This window comes from Panthera pardus, unplaced genomic scaffold (assembly GCF_024362965.1).
Source record: "Panthera pardus isolate Hobbes unplaced genomic scaffold, ASM2436296v1 HiC_scaffold_345, whole genome shotgun sequence".
NCBI classification, from domain to species: domain Eukaryota; kingdom Metazoa; phylum Chordata; class Mammalia; order Carnivora; family Felidae; genus Panthera; species Panthera pardus.
The window spans coordinates 377258-386805 of NW_026526927.1; positions in this window are offsets into that span (position 1 = coordinate 377258).

The window sequence follows — 9548 nt, forward strand, 5'->3', positions numbered from 1 at the left end:
ACTTGTACAGGTGCCGCTTCAGGAACGAGCTCCTCAAAAGCTGTGTCTTCGTTGCCCAGAAGATCTGCCGGCTGAGAAAAATCCATGTCCTGCATAAACGACATGCTGTGCTTCAGAGCTAACAGCCGCTCCTAGAATCAAAAAGGACAGAGCAGCAGGCCTTTACCTCTGCCTCGCAGCCAAGGCGCCATGGCGATGGGTTGGATGTGGACAGCCGCAGCCTCGCCTGGCCTAACAGCGGGCTCCCATGGCACTACCGAGGCAGGTGTAGGTGGGAGTCAGCACCACAGGCGCGGCCGACTGGCTGGGAGCACTCGGGGCTGGCAGAGGGGGACGGGCCAGAGGGCACAGTGGCCCTCACCTCACCTACAGGCCGATCAGGTACAAGGCACTGGTCCTAGATGCGTGACACATGCAACCTGGCTCACGGGACAGATCTGGGAAGCCACTCTGGATGGCCAAGACGTCCTGTCCGGACTCAGTGAGGCAGCCACGTAAAACAAATCACAGGCTGGCTGCAATCCATCAGACACCCACACTTAGATCAACAGATCCAGCACTTTCCATCAACCCTAAAGGAGACGTTCCAGCTGGCACAGGAGCAAAGAGAGAGAGAGAGAGAGCTTACCTGGAGGGGAGGGTGGCCTGGGATGTGTACCCTAGAGCAGAAGCTCCGCGCCACTGCCAGTGATGGACTGGTGGAAGCATGTCAGTCAGTGGGGGTGGGGCTCTGTGTAGGCATCGAGACAGAGGGGAACTCACGTCTCTGTGGCTCCCTGCTGCCACGGGTTTCTTACTTTGCTCATCTTAAAGCCTGCGTGAAGGATCTTCTTGGTCTACTTGTAGTACACGGTGTCTGGTCTGTTGTAGGTCATCGCGTTATCACACATCAGTTTGAAATCAGCCTGAAAGGGAAAAAAATAGAATCTGTCGAATTTGAACCACTAAGATGCCAGCGAAAACCGGATTCCTGTCAAGAGGCTAAAACTGAGTGGCAAGCAACTAAACCAGGCTCTTCAGCTTCACAAATGGTTTTTAACGACTCTTTGAGGAAAGTTTCAGACCTTACAGTGAGAAGCCTGCCAAACCTGGAGCTTCCTCTTGAGCACGACACATGCTTGCTTTCTGTTTCTGTTGTTTTATTCTGAGAAAGAGAATGTGTGTGTGAGCAGGGGAGAGACAGAATCCCAAGCAGGCTCCACGCTGTCATCACAGAGCCTGACGTGGGGCCTGAACTCTCGAACCATGAGATCATGACCTAAGCCGAAACCAAGAATTAGACGCTTAACCGACGGAGCCTCCCAGCTGCCCCAACAGGTGCGCGTTCTAAGAACACCGCAGCTCCCTCTCTCCATCTCCAACTCCCCCGCTTTGGGAGAAATCAGGTGTAAATAGGAACAAGAAGTGACAGCCAGGCCCTTTTAAGTAAAAGCTGAGGGATGAGCAGAGACCTGAGCACGTTCACGTCCTCTCTCTGGGATTTTGCCACAGAATTCAAAACTTGGTCTCTCGGCGATTACTCTAAAAGCATCAGCAAAAAGGCTTTCCGTAAGATAGGAAAATCTTGCTGAACAGCTTACATTAAAAGCAAGCTATTGGACATTTCCATATATCATCACCCCAACCAAATTACAGACAGCACACACCTGTCACAGGTGCGCTGGCCATGAGGACGCATAAGGACAGCTGAAGCCAGCCAGACCCTGACTGAACCCCAGCACTGGCCCCACGGCCAAGGTCCCCAGGGCTGGGCCTGTGGCCAAGTCCCCACCCTCTGCAGGCCTTGATGTAGCAGTCTTGAGGACAAGGCAGAGGGGGGACACTGCTCACATCCAGGACTGTCACTGGGCAGCAGAGCAAACCAGCGCCCGACAAGGAAGGTGGAGGACTGAGGGCCGCCCGCCCCAATACCCTTTCATGTGGCACAGCCTCTGAGGCTCAGCAAACACGCTCAGTCATGTCACCAGAAAATGACAGTGATAGAGCTAAGCCTTCCAAATTGAATAGAAACTAAGAAAGAAACCCGATGCCTTTTCCTAAATGACATCATTACCAAAGTGTCAAGCACTCATCTTGATCCGCCCCTGGTTTCAAAGCCAACAAACAATTCCTACCTCGCAGTTGTACCAAGAAACAGAGTTCAGAACTACACGCTAGAGAGTCATAGCGGCGGTGGTGGTGAGGTGGCATTGGCGGCGTGAGTAATTTATTAGGAATATTATTATTAAGTGTTAGCATATAAATTTTATTATAATAAAACATATTAAAATAAAGATATTTCTGTAAAGAAAGAAACACCAAATAAGCTTCTTATGGAAAAATCACATAACATTAAGTAGGTAGTTTACAGCCATCTGATATGAATCCTGGGATATTCTCATTTCATACAAACAGAAGTTTTTAATTGTATGCAGAATATATGCACTAAGACCATTTTGTTAAGTATTTTCACTGAATACTCTACATAAGTTACAACTACATATCCCCTTAATTATAACAGGAAAAAAAATTTACTTACAATAACTTTACGGTAAACATTGAATATAATATTAAGTATAAATATAATGCATAAATATACGTTTTATTTCATAAAAGCTGAAAATGAAAGTGAGGGATTCATGTCTGTTATATTCCTCAGTTTTCCCAATTTACAAATGCTTAAACAATCCTATCATACTGAGGATGATACTGAGGATCCACTAGATCAAATATTGATTCCCATTATAAACAGAAATCATTTCAAAATACAATTACGATCACAAAATGAAAATTTTAGAACTTTATCCTACATAGATTTCTCTAAAGAATGGTTGGATTGACATCAGCTTCATTAGAAGACAACTTATGTTTAAAGCCATCATATCTTTCTATACTATTCTTCTTTTGCATCCTTAATTACTTGTATGATATATTCCTTTTGCTACATAACTAGCCGTCCCAAAGGACTTATTCTAATGGTACTCACCTGCATCCTTGAACATATATACCATCTTACGCTGACTGTAAATAGCCAAACCACCTACTTTGTCAGTTCAGAGACAACAAATCAATGCATGATAAATAACACCATTCCACTTTGGACTAAAAAACAGGAGGTTAAAGTGTTTCCCGTTATTGCTACCAAGAAAAAAAGAAAACTTTCTGCCTTTGAAAATAGGCGTTGACTTCTCTTGACAGAATGTAAGTTTATCTATAGAAAAGATCCACGAATTCTTAACACATTTTTTTCATAATAATATAGTCTGTCCTTTAAAAAATAAATGTAAGAAAAAACTGTATATATTCTCTATAACAAGTAGGTAAACCATTTCACATACCAACAAAGAGTTATGTAGTGTATATTTCTATATGCTACTGTATAGATATAGGTATATTCCTATATTGAGGTTCTTATAAGGCAGACAGATACACATATGAATACATATATCACAAGGTATTGTGCATTTACAATAGTATAGGAACAAACATAAAAAAATAGCCATTAATTATGGTATGTCCCCATGGTGGTAGTAGATGGTGGGCAAGAGTGCTGAGAAAAAAGTATAAATGAAGAGAAAAAAGTTATGGATGAAATGGCATTTAAACTTGGTCTTGATAAGTGAGTAGAATCACAGTAGAAAGATGGATTATAAAAGCAGTCCATGCGGACTAAATATTATGGGTAAGTTCTGAGTATTCTCATGTATATAATTTAATTAGAGACCAGAAATTGAAGCACATAAAACTGTCAGGATAGGTACTCAAATATGGGTCTAGCTATAGACAACCGAGTGCCAGAATAAAGCGTTCACAATTGATTTGGTAACTAAGAGAGAGAAATTGAAGGATTCTGAGGAGAAAACCTGACTTGCAAGAGAAGATGGGAAGTCTACTGGAATTTGTAGGAATGATGTTGAAAAACAATTTTGACAGTGTAGGTAAGAAAATGTAACCTTGAACTGAGGGAACTAGTTATAAAAGACACCCGATAGCTATCAGTATAACTCTAGTACTTTTCTATAGCAAATTTCCCCAGAAACGGATTAAAACACCAACATGCTAAGGAAAATCATATGTTGTAGGGAAGGCCAGCAAAAGAAACTATGTGCATATGTATGTATAATTTTTTGTTTTGGATGCTACTTTTTTTAACAGTATGGTAATTAATAACTTCTGTGCACCATAAAAAGATAAGAAGACAAAAGTAGTCTGGGCTTAACTTACAAATCAACAGACATGCAAAAAATCATCAAGGACATCTGTGTGTTATACCTCCCTCAGTAGTATGTCAAAAAGACAACCTACTCTCTCAAGAATGATGCCTGCAAAAAGCAGAGAGGAAAAAGTTCTCCTCAAGAACGCTTTTTGTTTTTCCTACAGCAACATTAATTACACTGTCGGCTAGAGCTGAAAGAATGAGATAAGCAGAAGCAATCTGATTCTCATCTTGTTTAAACTTGTCAGTTCTAAAATGAAGTCAAGAATTAGGGAAAATGGAGAAGGTCTCCTTCCTCATTTAAAGATAAATGGGAAGTCCAACTCCTGAATTTTTTTAAAAGGAGGGTTACTCTCTAGAAGACAGTTGTCTCTTTGAAAGTATTTCTAATTCAGCTTCTCACATGACAGCCTCCCAGAATCTGAGAGTGATATGTTTCATCAGGAGACACTCCCATCTTCAGTGCAGCTCTGGATCACCTGTTCTGCCTTTGACCCTCTGCTAAAAGAAAATGGATCTCTACAGGGCTTAGAAGCTGCCAAGACTTAACAAATTTTTCAGCTGAACTTTTGCTTCAACTCAGTGTTCTTACTTCCTAGTTCTGCTGTTTCATGTGGCATGCTAGGCAACCCTAAAGAGAAGCTACTTTCAATAAGCACTTATTTGTTAGAATTCTGACTCCTAATATGATCCTGGAGATTAGATACATGTTCCTCCAGAGAAGAGAAAGAAGGAGAGGGAAAACTGAGGAAAGAACAAAAATAGATGAAGTATGAATACGTAGATCACCTAGTGAAGGGAGGGTTAGAGAGTATGACACAGAGATGTGAAACAAAGCGTCTGAGGGGATGCGATGCCTGGGATTTGTCCCAAGTATCAAAACACTATGAATGTACCATATATTGAAGGGAATTTCAATACAGATCTTATCCAGTCAACATTTTTTTTTTCCCTTCTGAGTTGTGAATCCCCTTCCTCTTCTAGTTGTGTATCTCTAAATTTTTCCTCAAATAAAGCCTTTTATTTTTTCAAGTGTTAAACGAGTGGAATGAAAAGAAAGAGACCATTTTATTTCTCATTTCTTGGACACATTTTTTTTATCCCTTAGAAAGTAAATACATTCAAATAATTACTTATTAAAATTATCTGGGACAATGCTTTAAAAAGCCCAATGCATGAATGGTTTTATTGTTGAGATTAATATATTTCACCAAATTCTACCCACTATTACATATCCAGACTGCTCTGATTGTTCACATGAGTTTTTTAATGAGATATATTTTTAAAGTGTATTCTTTGAAGAATTTTTTTTTTTTAAATAGAAGCTTAGGCACATGAGTGAGGTCTGACTTTATGGGGGAAAAAAATATCACTTGAATCAAGACATGAGGTCTAGTCTATGCACCGATGCAGTGCCTACAATTCTGATGTGACATTCCAATGAAATCCTGAAAGTTAATACTTCCTAAATTCAGGTTTAGGGTACATGGGCTGGGAGAAAACAACTTCTCCATTATCTTCTTCACAATCTGAATCTTAAAGGTCACTTAATGATGGCAAATTGATGGGAGAAAAACTAAAAGCAACAAAACCAAAACCAACAAATAAGTTTTATTGTCAATTGAAAAAATAAATAACCAGCGCTGACAAGTAACAAAGAATCCTGATTTTAAAAAAGAAAGTGCATTTGCCATTTTTTTCTAATCTCTTTAAAGGTTTTCAATAGTTCTAAATTAAATCCCTTTCACCCTTATCTCTTTTTCCATCAGAAAATCCGAAGAGTATTTGGATTCAGACATCCACTGCACCAAAGATCTTTCATTACACAGCACAAACAAGCAATTTATTGAACAAGAACCCAATTACTTAACCTAGCTTCAGGTTTCATTCTATCTACCCTGCCGCATCTACCTTGACAGAAGCCTACTCATCTCTTCTGATGGACGTTGCTACATATCAGTTCTGATACAGAGAGATGATTCCTAACCTTCTTGTAGAGAACCATTGATTAAAGAAGCTCAGATGCCCATCTCAGCTTCCTTGGACCCAGGAATAACAATGGGAAAGAGTGCAGACAGATATGGACCCTTTCTTCCTCTGTATAAGGAACCAGCATTCAAAGAGTTGAAAAAAAGGAGTATCTGCTCAGAGAAAATGACTAACATTTACCAAAGTCCTGTACTGGCAGTGTCTGAGGTTCTCTCCAGTGTGTTTCTGTTCTTTACATTACTATCATGCTCCCCCCATTTTGCTAGTAGAAAAGAAAATAAATTCCGTAAAGTTCTTGTACCTTTATTGCTGCCATTCTTGTTTTCAAACTTATTGATAAACGATGTTAATGACTTGACTTTTACATCACAAATTCTCAACAGTAAATGCACATTAGAAGAACCTAGGAACCTACAGCCTGAGTCCCATCCCTACAGATTTTGATTTAATTCATCAGGACTGGAACCTGCGCATTGTTATTGTTTTTAAATTTCTCCAGATGATTATAATTTACAGCTAATGTTGAGAAGCATTATTTGATGTGAATAGCAACCAAAATTTTGTTATTATATTAGAATTATGAACAGCTGTTAGGAACCATTTTAGTTTAGCTTCATTTCCAAAGCAGTAATATTTTAAAGAAAAGCCTCTGGGGGCACCTGGGTGGCCCATTGGTTGAGCATCCGAATTCCGTTCAAGTCCTGTCCTCCTGGTTCATGAATTTGAGCCCCAGGTTAGGCTCTTTGTTGAGAGCTCGGAACCTAGAGTCTGCTTCATATTCTGTGTGTGTCTCTCTCTCTGCCCCTCCCCTGCTGACACTCTGTCAATCTCTCTCTCTCAAAAATAAATAAACATTAAACAATTTTTTTTTTTTAAATTTTTTTTTTCAACATTTTTTATTTATTTTTGGGACAGAAAGAGACAGAGCATGAACGGGGGAGGGGCAGAGAGAGAGGGAGACACAGACTCGGAAACAGGCTCCAGGCTCCGAGCCATCAGCCCAGAGCCCGACGCGGGGCTCGAACTCACGGACCGCGAGATCGTGACCTGGCTGAAGTCGGACGCTTAACCGACTGCGCCACCCAGGCACCCCAAACATTAAACAATTTTAAAAAAGGAAAGCCTCTAAAAGTTTAACTCATGAAGACATCGTTACCTCACAGGAAAGTCTATTTCTTTGGTTTCCTTTTTAACATTAAATCTTTAGAGAAAGTTCCCGATATATTTCAAAGTATCCATGTACACGACTGCTCATGACAACACTGTTTTTCTTAATAAGTTCAATAATACCGACAATAAAGAAGTGGAGTTACACACACAAACACAGAGAAAGAGAAAGAGAGGGAGGAGAGAGAAGGAGAAAGGAAGACACCAACTAACTCACATAAATGGGAATAGGGAGAATGCCTTCAGTGTAAAATACTTTACGGATGTACTTATAGGCATATATGTACATGCATAATACCTTTTTGAAGAACACTGTAAAGGGTGGTTTCTAGAAATATAAGGTTAGGCTTTTATTTCTAGTATATACCTTTTTAATTCTTTCTATATTCTAATCATTTGTATGAACTGGTTTCATATATTTCAACTAGGAGAGACTATTTGGATAATGGGATAACAAATCATTTGTTTCTTTTTTAGAAGTTTTCAGTATTCTCCCAATACTGATGTGCAATTAGCTACCCACACTCTTCCTTGTGCTACCGTTTGGAGGTGATGAAGTTACCAGTCTTCTACATGATGGCCCATTAGCTATTTTAAAGAAAACGACAATGTTTTCCTTTGGTGGAAACTCATTTCAGATTTTCTTCATATTCTTTTGAAGACTGTACAGTGTGTTTAGTATTAATGTGCTGGTATTAAAGGATATGAAAATAATTTCACTAATTTGTGCCATGAAGAAGCTTACATTCGATCAAGGAGATAAAAATAAAAACATAAATAAAAAATAAAAAGTAGTAATTTCATTGCAAGTTCATTTGTAAACAGAGGAAACAAATGCCCACAGGGGAGTCTATTCTCTCAAGATGGTGAGCAACCAATACAGGGAGTGTAAAATTGGCAAATGGGCATGGAACGTGTTTCTCAAAATTTACTTTTCAAGTTAACAGAATTTTGATGTGTTATTTTAGTTCAATTTTACAACAGTATCAGATATTATTATTCCCAACTTATAACTTCATAAGTAGCAGCTCACGATATAATGGCTTTAAGGTCTTTTCTTCTCTGACCATGTTCTGATTCATCAATGTTGCTCTACAATAGCCAAGAATTAAATATACTTTCTAAATATGGTCTGATCAGTGCACAGGCAAGTGACACTACTGAGTCCACTGATTTTAGCACTAATATCTCTGATAATTTGTTCCAGAGTGAAGAGAGTGGAAGGAAAAATAGAGTTGATAGAAGCAGTTGGGTATATGGAGAAAGAAACAGCAAAGCCTGCCTGGAAGACTCAATGATGGCTTCAGAGAGCAGGCAGTGTTGGCTTGAACTGAGATTTGAAAAGCAAGTATTGAAAAGAAAAGTATTCCGGGGATAAATAGTGGGGTCTTCATTCCAAGCACAGGGAGTAATACAACCAGAATACTACCTGTTTAGACACTATGGATGCTTTCCACATTGTGTACAGTCACAAGAACAGGAACAAAGGGGCAAATGGGAGTGAGGTTTGAAAGGGAGATAGAGGACTGACCATTATTATCTTGGGAATTTGGATATGATTGTATAGGCAATTAATATAACAACATAATAACTCATTTTATGTCCTGGAGAAAGACCTGTGTATTTTCCAGACATTAAAAAGGAATGAAAACATGTATAATAGAGATGCGCTCAGCTAAAACAAAACGTCACCTAAATATCAGTAGTTTTTAAGTTGAAATGACAATTTCATACTTTTGTAATTTTACTCCCCATCAGGAACACAGTTACACACTTTTGTGAGAAACAATGGTCTTTTTCATTAAGCTATGCATGATATAGAAGAGTCAACAGGTGCCTAACATGACTGCTTGTGGTTAGGATCACTTTCAAATTTATTTTGGCATAGTATTTCCATCAGAAAATTCTAAGTCAATAATTTTTCAAAAAATTTGTACTTCTATTACAGGCCATTTATTGCAGGCTGTTTACTATGATTTTTTGCTTACAATTTCTTGCCAAATGAAAAGCCCTAACTTAGCTTCTCCCGAACAATTTCAAGCTTTAGCTTCTATAGTACAGCTGTCTACTGCATATCCTAAAATTGGTATCCCTACTGGGAACAACAGGAGACCATGGTGAGGAAAGAAAACACACAGCAATATGTATGAAAAGAGGTTTTTTTGTCTCTTGGTTTTAATGTTCTTTAAGATAGCAT